The 18,855-nt window shown below is 37.2% G+C and overlaps 1 long non-coding RNA gene across 1 annotated transcript; it reads right to left on the reverse strand.

Annotated features, from left to right (window-relative positions):
• Window positions 1-375: 375 nt before the first annotated feature.
• Window positions 376-17,887, reverse strand: LOC131490247 (uncharacterized). Its single transcript, XR_009251002.1, has 3 exons — window positions 17,725-17,887; window positions 15,744-15,918; window positions 376-465 (listed from the first exon to the last, which is right to left on the reverse strand). It is a non-coding gene; the product is annotated as an uncharacterized LOC131490247 (long non-coding RNA).
• Window positions 17,888-18,855: the final 968 nt, after the last annotated feature.

Raw genomic sequence — 18,855 nt, forward strand, 5'->3', positions numbered from 1 at the left:
GGCAGTAAATTGTGGCAACATCTGACTTTACAATCTATTTTACTTAATTATTTTAATAAGAACTTTAAAGCAAGATATATTGTCCATAAAGCTCCTGACAGTTGAGTGAGAGCCAAGTGAATTATAAACTTAAAAATATAAGTTTTATGGGAATTAGCTCCAGGCTATATAGGGGTTTGGGTGTTGATGAATATTTTCATTTTATCTAAAGAAAATTGTAATACACTTTTGCTTTAGTGAGAATTTGCATTTTATCTATGCATTTAAAATAAAGAGAGGCCAGTAAACATTATCATGTTACCTTGGGTAGATTTTGTTTTAATTGAAATGCCACCAAGAGATATAACTTCTTTGGATAGGAGGGTATTTTGTTGTGTCTGTTTAGTTTTCTTCTTCTTTTTTCTTTTTACCATTTATGATTTGGTGATTATTTTTAGCAGTACATGTAATAAAATTCGTTTAGTACTGTGGAACAAAAAATAACAATCCAGGTCAATAGAGAGATTTCCCATTTCTAAAGCCAATTTATTTTGATGAAGGTATTTTTTTTTTAGCAGTAGTGATTTTCCAGATTTTTCTAGATTTCCCAGATTTTCTTGCTAGATAACAGAGTCTTTTTCTTTAAATTTTTTTTAATGTTTATTTACTTTTGAGAGAGAGAGAGAGAGAGAGAGAGATAGAACACAAGCAGGGGAGGGGCGGAGAGAGAGGTAGACACAGAATCTGAAACAGGCTCCAGGGTCTGAGCTGTCAGCATAAAGCCTGAGGTGGGGTTCAAACTCTGAAGGGCAAGATCATGATCTGAGCCGAAGTCAGATGCTTAACCAACTGAGCAACCCAGGCATCCCAAAACTTTTTCTGTGGGCTACAATATGGACCAATGAAACCAAGCATTGATGTAGTATGTATAATCTCAGAGGTGGAGGGAAAATCTTCCATTTGAAAGTAGCCAACTTACTAGGGCACCTGGGTAGCTCAATTGGTTACACGTCTGACTTTTGCTATTGGCTCAGGTCAGGATCTCACGGTTTGTGGGTTCAGGTCCCACGTGGGGTCCCACTGATAGCTGCAGAGCCTGCTTGGGATTCTCTTCCCCCTTTCTCTCTGCCTCCCCCTCTTTCTCTCTCCTTCTACATAAATAAATATCAAAAATAAAATAAGAACAGCCAACTTACACATGGCTGCAGATTTCCCAATTTTTTTCCTCCTCCTCTCATTCCAACCACACCTTCCTCAAAATCACTGCTGCCAGATGCCAGGGCCTGCTATTAATGGCTTCCTTTCTCTGCTCGGTACAGGACTTCCCAAATCCCCATCAATGAAGAATAAAAAACCCCATCAATAGATAATGAGACAAAAAAGTATCAAAGGGTGACCTCTTACTCAGAAATCCCAATAACTTAAATAGAAAGGCAAAGAATCAAGTCAGAGCTTCAAACAAGCTGGAATATTCACACTAATCCATTGTAAAGTACAATTGTGTGTGGAAGGTGAATGGGAAAATAGGAAAATAGAATGGGAAAGAAAATATAAAAAACTAGTTTAACTTAGGGAAGCTGGTCCAGGAAAATAGACACCTAAGCAAAGCCTCCTCTCCAATTTATTTCTCCTCAGAATTTTTGGCTTAAATTTTTTTTTTTTTTTTTTTTTACCAGTACTTCACTTCTCCCTATTCCTAAATCCAAAACTGTGTTAATTAATTGGCACCAACAAATGTCTTCCCCCCAAAATTTTTTGAACAATTTTTTGTGTCTTGAGTAATGGCCTTATCATTTATTGTCAATGCCCTTTGAGCAAGTTCTTTAAGCAATCTGAACCCCTGTGTCCTCTGTAATACATTTTTTTAAAGATGTGAAATAATAGAGAAAATAAGCCTAACACAGTTTCAGACAAACTGTGGAGTTTCAGTAAGTTTTCTCTGTTAGCCTGAAGTGTATATCTGCTTTCAGTCATTCACATTTTATTGTGAGTTAATTAAATCAGAATGTATGCTTCTCGAATACCTTACTTATTTTAGAAGTAGGAGTTTTAGTAGAAGTGCTTGTGAGAAGCTTAATGTGCCTCCGAACAGCAAAAAGGTACTTGGGGCACCTGGGTGGCTCAGTCAGTTAAGCCTCCAACTCTGGATTTTGGCTCAGGTCATGATCTCATGGGTCTTGAATTGGAGCCCTATGCTGGGCTCCACACTGACAGCATGGAGACTGCTTGGGATTTCTCTCTCTCTCTCTCTCTCTCTCTCTCTCTCTCTCTCTCTCTCTCTCCCCCCCCCCCCCCTCTCTCTCTCTCTCAAAATAAATAAATAAACTTCAAATAATAATTTACAAAGAACAGCAGGAAGGTACTGGATACCAGGCAGAGAGAAGAGAGGGGCCCTCAGAGGTAGGGAGGAGCTAAGTAGAATGGAGTTACAGATTATAAAAAGGAAATTTTACCTAACTTTTACTTTTCTGAGGCTAGAAAGGGAGAAGAAATACATCCATATTCTTTCTGTGCTAAAAGACCCTCTACACCCAGAATCTAATATTTGGGCACTTCATTAATATCACCCCTCATATCTGTTTTCTTAATAAAGTTTTAGATAAATAAAGTTTAGATGCATGCATAACCTGTTCATCATTGGAGACTAACTGTAATCAAAATAGCACCTGATTAAAATCTGTAACTTCCAAGGCTGACACCATTAAGTGACATTTTCTTCATTTCACATGATTTTTAGTTTAATTGTACTGTGGAAGAGCCCACTGTTTCTATTGATCACTTCTGAGATTAGCTTTGATTTGGATTCTCCAGGATTCATTGCTAAACCATGGATATTTTTAGTTATGCTGAATGGCTTCCATACTGTTTTTGAAATTATTAACTCAGCCTTCAGAATTTGAGTAAGAGTATCTCACACCGTGTTTCAAATGTGACCACTAACATGGCTTCAGGAGTATTACAGAAAATTGAAACAAATAATTCTACCAGCCCTCACCATTCTAAGACCAAAATTGAATTTAAAAAGTGGGCCCCATATCCTTATAACTATCTAATTCTGGGGATGATTCAATCCTTACATCGTCTTCCAAGATGCTAAGAATATAGTTCAATATTTCTGCCCCACTGCCCATCTTCTCCATCTCAATCCCATGGAGGTAGGCAAATTCTCACATGATATGGTATTATATAAAATAATCAGTCTTTGACAACTCATTTCAATTTATAAATATATTCTTTGGAATCCCCACCCTTTATAAGGTTTTCTAGTTTTCTCCTTATATGTTGCTGTAAGAATTCAATTTTATAAAGAATCTTTGACAGTATTCATGTAATGTTGCAAATTCATCCAGTAATGGTACAAATTTCATGAAGAAAGTGCCAGCAAAACAAGAAAAGTGCCATCAGTTAGTGTCACTGCATTTATAAGATCCATGAAGTGTAAGTGGGGAAAAAAATTACTGCACCAAGTCTCACAGAACACCAAGACTCATCAAGACTCTGCAGCATAAGAGTGCAATAATGGGTCACAGTCATGGTCAATTGAAACATTTTCTTCCCTTGGGAACAACTGCACATGACATAAATTGAGAACTCTATTTTTTTCTCAGCTATTAAATGAACTTGAAGAAACCTGGATAGTTTAATTGTTTCCCTATAGCACTAAGAACTATGTAAGGAATAATGAAAATAAGAGCACTTGGGCATAGCGTAATAATTCTGATTTTTTTAAAAAAAGTTTTAAGAATGTTAGTCCATGCAAGACACTAAACAGAAAATGATATTGATGGTGTGGATTTATTTTTTATGCTCAACAAGATCCTATTTTAAACAAGGTGCCTAGTGGCTTGGCATGCTGCCAATACTTGACAAAGTGGCAAACCAAATGGCACTAATAGGTGGAAACTTCCCTCAAACGAGGGGGAAAAAAGCTCTTAAAAAATGAAGCCCTTAGTGCAAAAAGGGAACATGATCAGAAAAATAAAAAGGTCCTCAAGGGAAAAAAAAAAAAAAAAAAAAAAAAAAAACAAACTAGTGAAAAATATGGGTATAAATCTTACCCAAGCCCAAGGCAAAGAGAATCAGTTCAAAACTTTAGAGCATATGTGGAATAGATTGTTAACACTCAGATTCTACTCTGTCACCTCTTAGTTCTGCTTTATCTACCAACAAAACAGCTCCATGTGTCTATCATTCAATCATTCAGTCACCTAGATTATGTGTTGGACTTTGTCCTAGGCACCAATGATACAGTAGTAAACAAACAAACAAAACAAAACAAAAAACCCACAAAAACAAACAAACAAGAAAACAACAGTGAAAGAAACAGAAATAGGAGTCAAGATGGGTTGTTAATGCTTCACTGGGATGAATGTTGGATCTTATGGTAGCCCATAGGAGTATAAACCCTAGGTGTGGGATGTCAGAAAGGTGTCAAAGGAAAATCAGTGAATAGTTCAATCATGTAGAAATACATGTGTCAACATCCAAGAGACAGAAAGAGAGAGAAGAAAGAAGTGTATTATGGTCAGAACTTTGAGTTCGATGACAGTAGCAGAAGAAAAGGTAAGAGAGACAAGCAGTGACGAAGTAGCATGGAATTCTTTAATTGCAAATACCGGGAACCAAATTTAAAATAACGTAAGCAAGAAGAAAAAAGACAGAAACCTCTTACAATTATGTTGGGATATCTTAAGTGTAAGTTGAACAACCATCCACGAGAAGGGAGGGAGCACATTTGGGTCTTAACTCGAAAAAGGCGAATACCATCAAAACTATCTTTAGCTCTCGTCTTGCCTCTTTCTTCCAGTTATCTTCATTATTTTCACTGCTTTGCGCCCTAGCAGAAAACATGGATACCAATAGCCCTTGAGTTTTCTCTGTAGGATTCAACCCTTAGAGATTATAACTGATGTTTTTCTTAGTTTTAGGTTCAAAATTTTGGGGAAAGTACACTGAAACACTCATTCTTTATTCCCTTTAGTTCATTCTTCTACATGTGTGCTACTCTGTGCCAAGCACTTTTTCACGTGTTGAGTCCATGTGATGAGCAAGACAGATAAACTCATGCTTTCAAGCAGCTCACATTCTAGTAGGAGAAAAGAGGCAGCAAATAAGCAAATGAATCCAGGAACAATGCAGTTTTAGGTAGTGGTAGGTGTCAGGGAAGAAATAGAAAAGAAAGATGGTGGAGAGATTGTGTGAATTAAGGAGGGGAACATTGGTATCACCAAAGAGATGATGTTTGAACTGATCGGAGATGGGGAAGAATCAGCTCCTGGGAACACCAAGAGGAAGAGCATTTTAAACAAAGGAAACAGCAAATGCAAAGGTCCAAATAAAGGAAACCCGTGGCATGTTCCAGAAGCAAAACAAAGGCCAGTGAAGCCAGGGTAGTGAATGAAGAGAAGAGTGGTAGGTTATTGGTCACAGATAAGATTAGGAGCTGGAAAGTATACACACTTATTAGGTCTTGTAAAATCAGTTTTATTCTAAGTAAACTAAGAAAATATCTTAGGTGACAGGATTAGGAGAAATAGTAAAAGCAGGAATACCAACCATAAAGCATTTGCAGTAATTCAGGCAAAACATGTTGGAGCTTAAACTATGCTAATATTAGTAGAAATGGAGAGGAGTATATGGATTTGGAAAAACATTGGGGAAATAGGGCCAAAAGAGCTTGATGATGGATTAGAAGTAAAAGGATAAGGGAATTAGAAAACTCGTAGGTCCAGAGAATAAGTGAGCAACTGTGTGGGTGGGGATACCATTTGCTAAAATGGAAAATTCCAGAAGATGAATAGGGTATTTTTTACGGGGTGGGCAGGTGGGCAGGGTTGGAGGAGTAGCAGAAGTTATATTTTTGGCTATATTAGGTTAGGTTGTAAGGCCTATTACACACTCAAGAAAGTTATTAAAAACTTAGATAGACACAACCTTAGAACCTAACACTATGAGTGTAGTCTCACTTTTTTTTTTTTTAAATGTTTAGTTATTTTTTGAGAGAGAGCAAGAGACAGAGTGCAAGCAGGGGAGGGGCAGAGAGAGAAGGAGACACAGGATCCAAATCAGGCTCCAGGCTCTGAGCTGTCAGCACAGAGCCCAACGTGGGGCTCGAACCCACAAACCATGAGATCATGACCTGAGCTGAAATATGGTGCTTAACCGGCTGAGCCACCCAGGCGCCCCTCACTTTTTCTTATCCTTGCTAAATCTAAAATGATAGCAACTATATCATTTGGGGGTTAGGAGGAGCAACTGTTTCCAAAAGAATGGTAAGGAATTGGTAAATATATATGCAAAACACAAATGTATACACACACACACACATAGGTACATGTATATGCATATATGCACACATACACATATATATGTATATACTCCACAGATACACACACTTACCTTATATGTGTCTTTCTTTCTATCAATCTATCTCTATGTATGTGTATCTGAATTCAGTTTGGACTATAGCAAGAGCATGGCTCACACCAGAAGAAGAAGGGGAGGAGGTATAGACTAGCTGTCTTATGACTGAACAACCCTGCATGTCCCGTCTGGCAGCTGTTTGAGTCAGCCACCTTTAACTCAAAAGTTGTCAGCAGTGATGGGGAAGAGGGGTGTTACATGAAATAAATATACATTGAACATCTACTATATGCTAAATTGTGTGCACACCCTTCTCTACACGATTATAGGTAACTAAATTGAAAAGTTCTGTCATTTTTGATTCAAAATTTAAATATATCTCCCAGAAGAAGAAAAAGGAGAAGAAGGAGAAGGAGAAGGAGAGGGAGAAAGCAAAGAAAAAGAAAAGAAAAAGCCACCCTAGGGGCGCCTGGGTGGCGCAGTCGGTTAAGCGTCCGACTTCAGCCAGGTCACGATCTTGCGGTCCGTGAGTTCGAGCCCCGCGTCAGGCTCTGGGCTGATGGCTCGGAGCCTGGAGCCTGTTTCCGATTCTGTGTCTCCCTCTCTCTCTCTGCCCCTCCCCCGTTCATGCTCTGTCTCTCTCTGTCCCAAAAATAAATAAAAAAAAAAAAAAAAAAAAAAAAAACAAACGTTGAAAAGCCACCCTAGCCAAAAAGATGGTTACCATTTCAAATCCTGAAGACTTGTCAGGAATGTCCTACACAGTCAAACCTTTCTGTCTCACCCACCAAGGACATTTATAATTCTGACAAGATGTCTCTGTCTTTCAGAACATCCCTGCAGGAGGCTGTCAACTTTAAAAAATGGTGCACTAAATAGAAGGGGGGAAAGTAGTTAGTGTGCTTGTTTCCATGGACTAAAGTTCATAGAAAAATTCTGGACTCCTCTCCAAATGCTATTGACAACTGGTGTGACATATAATTCGTGCTGGCTCCTTTTATTTTCAAGAACATTTCTCTTCCTTAGAAATCTCTCTAATGAATGCTTTTGGGATTGATTATTCTCTCCCCTGGCAATCCCTTTTGCATTTGTATAATTCAATTAGATGACATATGTTAAGTATCTATATTTGTGCTTAATGCATAATAGATGTTTAATTGATGGTAGCAAATTGTCAAATGTGTGGTTAGAGTCACTTGCTTAGATTTAAGATTTTAGGTTTTATAAAAGCTGATTTCCCAATTACATATTTTATGCTCTGTGCTACCTCACAAATGTTGGAGATTTATAATTTCTGCCTATTTTGAGTCCATATATGTTAATTATTATTGTTCTTTCAGAACCTTTCCTGAAACAGCCCCCAGTGGAAACCTATATTTACTTTGCAGGCATTGACCCTCAGTCCAATGGACCCAATCCAATGCCATACCAGAGAGAGTGCTAAAATCATTTCTTTACCTGAAAGGAGCCAGGAAAGGATTAGTTCCTTCTCTAAATAATTTTATAAAAAGCTCTTTGTGGTTTCCTTATAATAAAAATATGATTTTAAGCATATTTTAGAACAGAAACTTGTCATTTCCATTGAAAGGAATTTTTCTCAAGGTAAAAATAATAGATTATCACCATAAGAAACATGGAAAGCATAAAACATTAAAATCTGGAAGGATGCTTTGCCTCAAACCTCTTCTTTTTCGGGCTTCACCTAAATCTTCCTGGCCCCCGTGCTTAGGAGTGAACACAGTGGAGTAGCCACAGGGCATAGCGCATTCTGCCTTTTGACAGATGGGTGCCTGAGAAACTTGTACTTTTAGCTGTATTCACATTACAAAGCCACAACTCCTGTTTTGACAGCCAAGATGTGTAGCCGTTCACTTTAGTTATGAGATTAAAAGTTCATTTTTTACCTGGCTCTGTGCCAATGTTTAGTTTTGTCAATTTGGGCTTGCTAAAGTGAAAACTGTATCAAAACTCCTTATTCCAAGTGACAGCAGTTAACTTGACTAAGAGAATGATTTTAATTTGTGATACATTTTGCTTATATAAAGATGTATTAAAAACCCCTTTTAAAAATAGTTAAAGTGTTTAGTCAACAGTAAGACCATAGTTAATAGCCCTGTGCTGCACATTTGAAAGGTGCTAATAGAGTAGATCTGAAAAATTCTCATCACAAGACAAAGAAATTTGTGGTGATGGATGTTAACGAGATATCATGTGGTGATCGTTTTGCAGCACATACAAATATCGAATCATTATACCGTACAACTAAAACAAATGTTATATGTTAGTTAATCTCAAAACAATAATAAGATAATAATAAATAAAATGAGATTTGTTTCAGCAAGATTCAGGCATAGAAAGGATGAAAGTGGTGTGTGATATACATAATTCCAAAGAAACAAATCCTTGCAGATATTAAAGGGCTAGATGATCTAAGCATATTTTTATGAATTCTTCTTAGATTTGTGTGTATTTAACATCGTGAACACATTTAATCCGTGGGGGTTCCATGCCTCTAGACTTATGGCAATTCTACATCAAGAGCTTTCATTCTACTCCTTACAAAAAACTGAGGATTCTATAGCCATAGTTGTAGAATTGTTATTATCAAGGAAGCAGTGATAACATATTTAACTTTTTACCTTAATACACATTACTACTTAGTGACCCATCTGTGAACTTGTCAGCCCTTAAATTAGAGGGAGAATTTCATTCTGCAGCATTTGAGTTAGCTGCTTCTGCTAATAACTGGCTTCTCTTACAGGGGGTGCAAGTGAACAGAGCTCTGGAATCATAACCACTCTCATGGACAACAGTGACAATAATAAAATTCCTTTCATGATTAGACTAGCAACTAAAATGGTGTTTGAGGATTAGAATGGAAAGTTCACTGAAGACGAAGGCAGGGCCCAGGTTCCTTCTTGCAGAATGCATTTGAATGAATATCAAATACATGAATGCTACAAGATGTTGTTTTTCTTGTTTTTGTTTCCTCTGGGTTGCTTTCATTCTTACTAAAAGCATGGATAACAGTAATCGCCTAAATTTTCTTTGACTGACCACCCATGATCTTCACGCAAAGTGGAAAATTAATTCAAAGCATGTTCATTAAATTTGGTCATTCAGAATTTATGGACTTAGACAACCAACATGCCAAAACCAAGAATAGGATCACAAATTATTGGAGTGAAGCAATTTAGAATTGACCTAACTGTAAAGAAGCTAATTATCCCCAGAAGCAACTAATTCGAGTGCTGCGGAATACCACTTTCCTTGTAGGTTGACACAGTATGGTCTAAGTCACCAAATAGTAATAAGCATACTAAAGCAAGAATATATTATTACTGATTCCTTAAAACAGTAATTTTATAACTATGGCTATGTAGTTCTATGGCTTGGAGGTAAAGAAAAAAGAGAATGCATTTTACGTATGTCAGTAGGTAAGATTGGTAAAATAATTAAAAGTAAAAGTAAGAAAGACAAAGAATAGTGTAGACAAATAATATTGTAGAATTCTATTCAATTATATTCTATAGAATTGCATTCTCTTGTGTAGGTTATATATTTCTTCTACTGTATACATTCAACTGTAATCCCATGTTATATTTATATTTATGTTTATAATCCCATGTTTTAAAACATCAGAAATTACTATGTTATCTCACAGAACTAATCCACCTTCTTTGCTCCCTGTCTGGGCTATACATTATCCCAACACACAGTCTCTAGGCACTGGGTAATATAGTGTTGTCTCTGCATGTGTTGGCTTTGAAATTATACAGTATGGGTCCAAATCCTGATTCTGCCACTTATTCTGTAAGACTTTGGACAATTTCCTTAAAACTCTCTGTACTCAAGTGTCTTCATCTGTAAAATGGGAATAAGAAGACTCCATACCTCACACCCATTGTTGGCAAGATTAAATAATTAACACATCCAAAGATTTAGGACCACTTGAACAGACATTATATGCTCAATGATTGTTGTTATCTTACAGAAATAGTTGGGTATTGGGGCGCCTGGGTGGCTCAGTTGGTTAAGCGGCCGACTTCGGCTCAGGTCATGATCTCACGGTCCGTGAGTTCGAGCCCCGCGTCGGGCTCTGTGCTGACAGCTCAGAGCCTGGAGCCTGTTTCGGATTCTGTGTCTCCCTCTCTCTGACCCTCCCTCGTTCATGCTCGGTCTCTCTCTGTCTCAAAAATAAATAAATGTTAAAAAAAAAAAAAATTAAAAATAAAAAGAAGTAATTGGGTATTATTTTCAAAAAATAAAGGGATGATTAAACTTTTTAACTTAGATATGATGCCTAGAAACAATGATTTAGGGTACAACACTTTATATTTGGTCAGTACTTTATGATAGTTTTATACTGTGATCCCTAATTTGACATTGTAGAATGTGATATTTGACCAATTATTTCTCTTTTTTAGAATTCCAAGATGAAAAGTGTCCTGCGGAAATTCCTTTGTTTAATAGAGGTATTAGTAGAAAGGAAAAAGCCCCTGTGTGAGAACACAATTAATAATCCTATTGGAGGTCAACGGGTCATACTTGTCACAAAATAATTTGAGTGTCAGATTGAGAGATCAGATCCAACCCTTTAATTTTATAAATGAGAAAACAGAATCAGAGAGATTAAATAGTTCACCCAGAGTCACTCAGCTGGTTACTGAGAAGCAGTGTGTCAGAATTTATTAAGAACATTTTATTGCTAACTGGGTGATCTCCAGCAAATTTCTTAACCTCCCTGGGCCCCCTTGCCTTCAATGGTATAATGAGTAAAACCTAAAAATATGGTTGTTGGAAAGATTGGCATATATATTGCATGGGTAACACACGGGCAAGCTTTCATGTGGCCTCGTGTCTTCCTGAGACCCAGAGAGGAAATCCCTTGCCAAATAGAGAAATCAGTGAGTGCAGACTATCATCATTGCGGGAAAACGAATGCTGCCAGCTGTCGGCAGGGAACAAGGGGCATGTGGAGTTGTTCTAGCAGTTTGTGTCCCTAAGAAGCTAAACTCTTTCATATTCTTTCAACATACATTTATCGGGCACTTAAGAGGTGCGGGTACTGTTCGCAGTGCCGGATACACAGCAGCGAACAAAACCCAAAGTGTTTATGGAGCTGGCATTCCGGTGAAGGGGAGGGCGACCATAAACAAACAAAGAAGAAAATCAGATGATGTGTTAAAATGGGATAACTGCTCTGGAGGAAAGGAGGCAGGGAAAGGTAACAAGGAGTTACTGTGTCTGGGGAGGAAGATAAGATGCATTTTAAATCAGATGATCAAAGACCAGGAGGATCCTTGAGCAAACCACTTTGGAACTGATTGTTTCACAAGGGAGGGACTATCTCTCTCAGAAAGATGTGAAAATCCCGGCGTCCAGTGCATTTAGAGTCTTTATCTGCAAGAATATTTATCACAGCTTTATTTTTATAATGGCAAGAAAACAGAAATAACATAAAGCCCCAACTGAAGAGTTTGTTAAATAAAATATGGGTGGGAAAAAATTACATAATCTTTTAAAATTGTGTTGTGAAAGAAAATTTAACGACACGGCTGTGTGCTGTATGGCTTCAAAAATATACATGCCATATGTTCCCGCTTTCTTCAGTAAATTTTCCTCAGATGAGAAACAGTGCAATGGTATTTCATAAAGTGTTGATAGTATCAAGGAGATGTGACAGAGATTTTTAACTTTTTAAAACTTTTTCCCCTGCATTTTGTAGTAGAATCGAGTATTGACCTGTGGTAAATAATAATACTAATACTAACTGTATAAAAAGTAAAATAATTAAACTGAAAGAATCTAGAAACTGCACTTTGAGAAACATCTTCATAAGATGTGGAAAGAATGTTTATCAAATTTAAAGATCATATGATCTCAAAAGATGAGTTAACACGGTGCGTGAAGAAGCAAAATTAGAAGTTGTTTTGACAGACCAGAACAAGGACCAAATATATCAAGATGGACTTTATTAAAAATAAATTTGAAATCTCCATTTGGGCTTTAAAAAAAATCGGTTAAAGACGTACTGAGCTGGGGGATCCATTCGACAGCAGCTCATGCAAGGAAGGACCTGAGCGTGTTAATGACCACAAGCTCAACACGAGCTCACAGTGTGACACAGCTGCTTAGAAGCTAATCAATTTTTGCATTAATTAATATGCTTCTGGTGTCAGCACTGGGAACATAAGTGATCCTCCGTGGACTACATTGGTCAGTGAAAACTGGGGGATGAAACACTGTCACCGCGTCTTGCTTTTGTCCTTCACAGCACGACTCATGCTTGCGACTCACTAATTTATGCAAGTGCTGGCTGAACATCTGTGGTCTCTGCTGGCCTATAAGCTCCCTGAGGGCAGGGAATGTACCTTCACCGCTTACTGCTTTATCTCCGGTGTCTAATGTTGACACAAAAAATTGGAGCCCACTGTTTTAAATATTGCCAGTTTCAGTAGCCTCATTTATTTATTCTATTTAATAACACTTATATTGTGTTCATATGTGCCAGGCATAAGTCTAAGTCCTTTACAGACACATATTAATTCGTTAATCTTCATTACAACCATGTGAGGCACGTAGATAAGGATGCTTGGATAGAGAGAGGTTAAGAAATGTGCCCAAGCTGGGAAGTGGCTAAAATCTGAACCCAGACACTCTACACTCTGCCGACTTTCAAAAACACAACTCTGAAAAAAGCTATGTCTCATCTGTATGAGGTTGACCAGGAAAAGGATTCTAAGAAACACATCATATTGAAATGTTTGAAAGAAATGGACCGATATAGGCTAAAAACAAACCAAGAAACAGAGGTGATAGGATCATTTGACTTCGAATTGGGAAGAGCTTCGGTGTCTGGGTGGCTCTGTCAGTTGAGCGTCTGACCCTTGATTTCAGCGCAGATCATGATCCCAGGGTTGTGGGATTTAGCCCCGTGTTTTGGGCTCCACGCTGAGCACAGAGCTTGCTTACTATTCTCCCTCTCTCCCTCTGCCTCTCTCCCCACCTCGCATGCTCTCACTCCCTCGAATAAAAGAATAATAATAATAATAATAAATATATAAAATATAAACTCTTATTTAAAAACAAAACAAAAAAACAAATTTGCAAGCACTTCCATGTAAAATGATGAAAGTGAATGAAATCCCCTATGTTTAGGGGAATGAAATCCCTTATGCCTTCATCCCAAATTACCCAGGCAGTTGTAGCAACACAATTATGAACAACATTCTCTTTCACTCTCAAAATATTCTAAGTTAGACAATCAATTATTATCTTCTCCCCAAGTATATGGCTTAAAAGAAGATTCTATATCATTTGGACATTGATCTTTACAAAAGCCCTGTGTAGTTGATTGATATCAATATTATTATACTATTCCCCATTCTACATCCTGAACAAAACCTACAGAATTGTTCCAAAACACAGCACCAGTTAGTGGCAGAGCTGTGGTTTGAACCCAGATAATCTGATTCAAACTGTACACTCTTCTCTGTCTGCTCGGTTGAGTAACTGAACTTGCTCTGTATTGCTACAGAATCTAACAATTCTAGATTCAGAATCCTAGCTCTGCAGCTAGGATAAGTAGGTAGAAGTTCCTAAGAAAAGATTCATCCCCCAAATGAAGTACCACATTTTAAAAACGGAATGAATGAACTTCCTAATCAATCAGAAACTTACTGGAAACTGCCCAAGCCCGGGACTGAATGGGCATGGGGCAAGTGTTTTACCAAGGGCACTGCGTGCACCAATACAGACCTGTGAGCTTCTCAGAATGTGGGACATCAGTTTCTGGTGGGCAATGAATCATTAGCAGATCATGAGATAATTTTCAACACTATATGGACACAGCATTCAAAATCACTAATATGCCTAATGAGACCTTTTGATTCCCTTTTCAATTATAGTTTTAATCCATCCACTACTACCTAGGAGAAACCTTCAGATTGGTGCTGATATACTTTTAATACTACTCAAACATGCTAACCCACTTTTTGACCAGGAGAGTAGTAGGTTCTAAGCTTTCAGAGGCAATGATAGCCATTCAACTAGATCTGATATTATTGTTCTATCTCCACTGAATTTATTTTGGTTTTGGATTTCCTTTTATAGCAGTGCTATAAATTTTACTTTTAAAAATAAATCTACATAAATAAGTGAGTCAACCTAAGTAAAAACATTAGCTGGTTTATATTAAAATGTATGGTAGGGAGAAAACAGACCCTCCCCCAAAGATGTCTACATCCTAATCCCCAGAATTTATGTATATGCTACTTTATATGGAAAAAAGGAAAAACTTGAAGATGGGATTAAGGTTAAGGACTTTGGGATTCGGAGATGATCCTGGATTATCTGAATGTGCCTGGTCTAATCACTTGAGTCCTTAAGAGCAGGAAACTGTGGTCCGAAAGAGACAGGAGGACGAAAGAGGGGCAAAGAGATGCAATCCTTTGGCCCCTGCTTTGAGGATTATGGAGGCAGGCCATGAGCCAAGGAATGGGAGTGGTCTCAAAGATACAAAATGCAAGGACGTGGATCATCTCCTAGGGCCTCCAGAAAGTAACACAGCCCTGCCAAACCCTGATTTGAGCTTATGAAAGTCATGTCCAAATTTTGACCTACAGATGTAAAAGACAACAAATTTGTATTGTGGAAACCATCAATTTTTTGAAATTTTTTTTTTTACAGCAGCAAAAGGGAACTAAAATACAGGGTATAGGGATAGGTAACAATTGTGAGAATGTTTGTACAACTGAAGTTTAGAAAACAATCTTTCAGGATGGTTTATAAATGTCTCTTCCAATCCCGAGATGTTCTGCTAACATTCTGTCACCTACCAGATTTCTGTTCCTCCCAATAGGTAATTTAGTGTTTCCTGTGCTTTCATAGACATTCCAAAAAGTAACTTAAAAACAGTGAGAATTATTCATGTGAAAAGAAATCTTGGTTGGGAAAAGTGCAGTCGTTTTTAGGGATGTAGTGTTGTATGTAGAGATGTATGTATGACAATCTTACTTACAATCACATTATCTTTATGTGAATTCCCTTGATGTCGAGAGTTATCCACTTGTTCTACACTAGTGAGTTTTATTATCTACGTACCACAATACTTTTCTTTAAAATATATATTGGGTATTCTCAATTCATAGATTAATCTAAGGAACTTTCTGCTCTACTTGATATGAAAAGCAATCAAACTGCCCCAATAAAACAGAAGTTGAATTTGATGGCATATGGTTAGTCAGTGTTACATTGCAGGAGAAACCAATTAGATTTAACCAAGTCTATTCACTCCAAGGTATTTTGTTCTGCCATTCCAAAAATTCACGCCTACAAACTCATGTTTAATTACATTAATACATGACATATCTGCTTCATGCAATAATTAACCACTTAACCATTCATCCTTTCTCTTTTGACTTGATGACGCATGTTGAGATATATGAAAATGTCTTCAGGAGAGAAATAAGGGTTAATAAAAGATGGAGGGATATATGCACACTCCACATAGTGTGATTGATTATACATTACACATGTAATCTGTAGGCCGGTAAAGCAGGACATGCGTATAGCCTGTGAATACATAATCAGAGTCATTAAAAGAGAGTTTGCCATCTCACAATGTTAATCAAATGCTATTTGACCAATTTGCTTCCAGCAACTAATGGAGCAAATTGATGTCAGCTAATCTTAAATCTACAGAGGAGCATGTTCTAGAATTGGAGTTGTTCTTTTTTTAAATTTTTCATCTTTCTTAGGCTGAATTCATTTATCTTAAAGAAATGTATTTGAATGCTAATGCCATTGAAATAATACCTGAGAGCAGATTTGAAAATGGCAAGTTATAATTTATTGTGGCTATGGAGGAGTGGAATGGTCACAAGATCTCCAAAAATGCTGGTTATGACGTGGTCAGAAAAGTGTTGCCAAGGACACAACTCTGATTCATCATCTTCAGGGTACTACAGTACCATACTTCACTCACAGGCCACAAACTGAAATAAGAATGGAAAATTGATCTTTTCCCCTGAAAAATAATTTAATCAATTTCTGGACTTAATTTCAAAAAGAAAATGTCAGACTCTTTTAGTCGAGAGTGATTTGACTATGTATTAGCCCTGATCCATATTATTGGGAAATACACATTGAACCGTTCACATGATACAAAGCTAACTGAATTTTTGTGCTTTCACCACTAAGAACAATGTAAAATATCCTTTTTCTTGTTTTTTAATATGTGTTATTCCTGACCTAAGTAGAAATTCCTTTGAAGTCATTTGGCATTGTTTTAGAATAGAGCTAATATTACCAGAATCCTGGGTTCTAGCAAATCATTCACTAGTTGATAATTGATATGGATTCACTGCAGAAATCTTCCAGATTACTTCTAAACCCTTAAATAGTCAGACTTTGTAAAATATGCTTGTATATCTATCGCCTCTTTCTAAAATATCTCCAGTTTCAGATAGAACACAAGCAACTTGATAAAATCACCCAACAGTGTCCCACCTTCACCCAGTTGATGTATTGTAACAACACCAGATTCTCATTCCCTGAAAGCAGGAGCTGTCTGTCTGGAGTTGTAAGATAGAGACGGTGCTTCTTGTTTTACTGAAGTATCCTCAGTGGATAGTGTCAGTGAAATTCTATGTATGCAGTTGTTTTACATAGGTTCATAACCTATTCTCATCAGAGAATAGTGTTTGTTTCATATTTAAAGAAAAAAGAGTTGAGTTGACTATAAAGTGAGCATGGAAACATCTTCTCAAGGCCTATAATAATAAAATGCTTTTAGCTCAAAGACCAAAACTCAATTCTCTTAGACGTCTGCTTCTTCTCCATCTCTGTCAAGTATCCTTGGTCCCAGGAGTGAGGCTATACTAGTTGGCATGGGGAAAACCTGGTCCAATTGTATATTTTGGTTAAACATGAAATTGGGAAATATGTTAAGTGTTGAGGTCCTGACTAGAATCAAGGGACCCTTTATTACGAGTTTCTCATTACCAACATAGAATGTACACCAGCCTCAATAACCAAGTTTTTTGATAGACAGCACAATACTCAGACACACATATTTGATGTTTCGATTTATGTCATTTTGAAGTATTGAAAGCCTTTTTCAGAAAAAAAAATCTCAAGAGTTCTCAGTAATATCTTTGGTATTACTACATAACTCCTATAAGCCTTACAGACATATACTTATTTTATGCTCTTTTTTAGTAGAAATCGATAATTCTGTTTTCGGTGAGGATAAGATAATAGATACATGCTATGCTTGTAAAGTATTAGCACTGTTCTAAAAAGGAAATAAATATAAACTCACAGCTGCTTCCAAGACAGTATATTATTAGATCTTAATATTTAACTTAGTTTGCTCACCAAAATCGATTTGCTCTTGCTGTTACGACTCCTTCCAGGTGGTTGTCTGCTTTAAAGAAATATGCAATTAAATTAGTTCAGGAATGTTCTATGCCTAAATTATATTTGCTATTTTTATTTTTATTTTGAAGTGCCCTGAAGTGCATCATTTCATTTGGCCTCTGAATGCAATAGCATGGCTTCCCTGCCACGTGTCTCATTTCTCAGAATCTCAGTCAACAGAGAAAGCAACAAGATGATTGAACCTTTTCACTGGAGATGTCTCCTGCACAGATGTTCTCCCCACACAGATTACCAAACAGAAGCCCTGTTTTTGTTGAAAACGATGCATTTCTAGCCTTCCTCAAGGAGTCCTTTAATATCAAGGATCCTTTAGCCTTGAGGATGCTTTCTTTTGCCAGAAGCAAAGGTGACAGATTCTATCATTCAAGTAATTTAACCTTATGTTTCTTACACTGATTTCTGACAGATCTTTATTCATACTTAAGGTAAACATTCTCGGGGCGCCTGCGTGGCTCAGTCGTTTGAGCGTCCAACTTTGGCTCAGGTCATGATCTCACAGTTTGTGGGTTTGTGAGTTTGGGACCCACATCAGCCTCTGTGCTGACAGCTTGGAACCTGGAGCCTGTTTGGATTCTGGGTCTCCTTCTCTCTCTGCCTCTCTCTCTCTCTCTCTCTCAAAAATAAAAAACATAAAAAAAATTTTTTTAAGGTGAACATTTCCAAACTCCATATTCCCTCAAATATTTCCAATTTCTTTTCTTTAAGATTTTATTTTTAAGTAATTTCCACACCTAACATGGGGCTTGAACTTACAAATCTGAGATCACGACTCAGCTGTCTGAGCCAGACAGGTGCCCGAAATGTTTCCAATGTTTAAGGCTCATCCCATAATTCTTTACAGGGATTGTTTTTAAACCCCAAACCTCTACTCAACTTAGAATCCTTGAATGATACACGTTTGGATCAGCTTTCTGCTCCTGTGTATAAAGCTGGTGTCTTTTGGTAATACAAATTTCTGAGATTCAATGTGCCCTTCTGCACTTCCTCCCTTAAAAATAAAGGAAATATCACTACAATAAAGCTAAAATTACAGCAGTTATGTGATGGAGTGCACTGTGGCTTCTTCAA

This window comes from Neofelis nebulosa, chromosome 11 (genome assembly GCF_028018385.1).
Source record: "Neofelis nebulosa isolate mNeoNeb1 chromosome 11, mNeoNeb1.pri, whole genome shotgun sequence".
Lineage (NCBI taxonomy): Eukaryota > Metazoa > Chordata > Mammalia > Carnivora > Felidae > Neofelis > Neofelis nebulosa.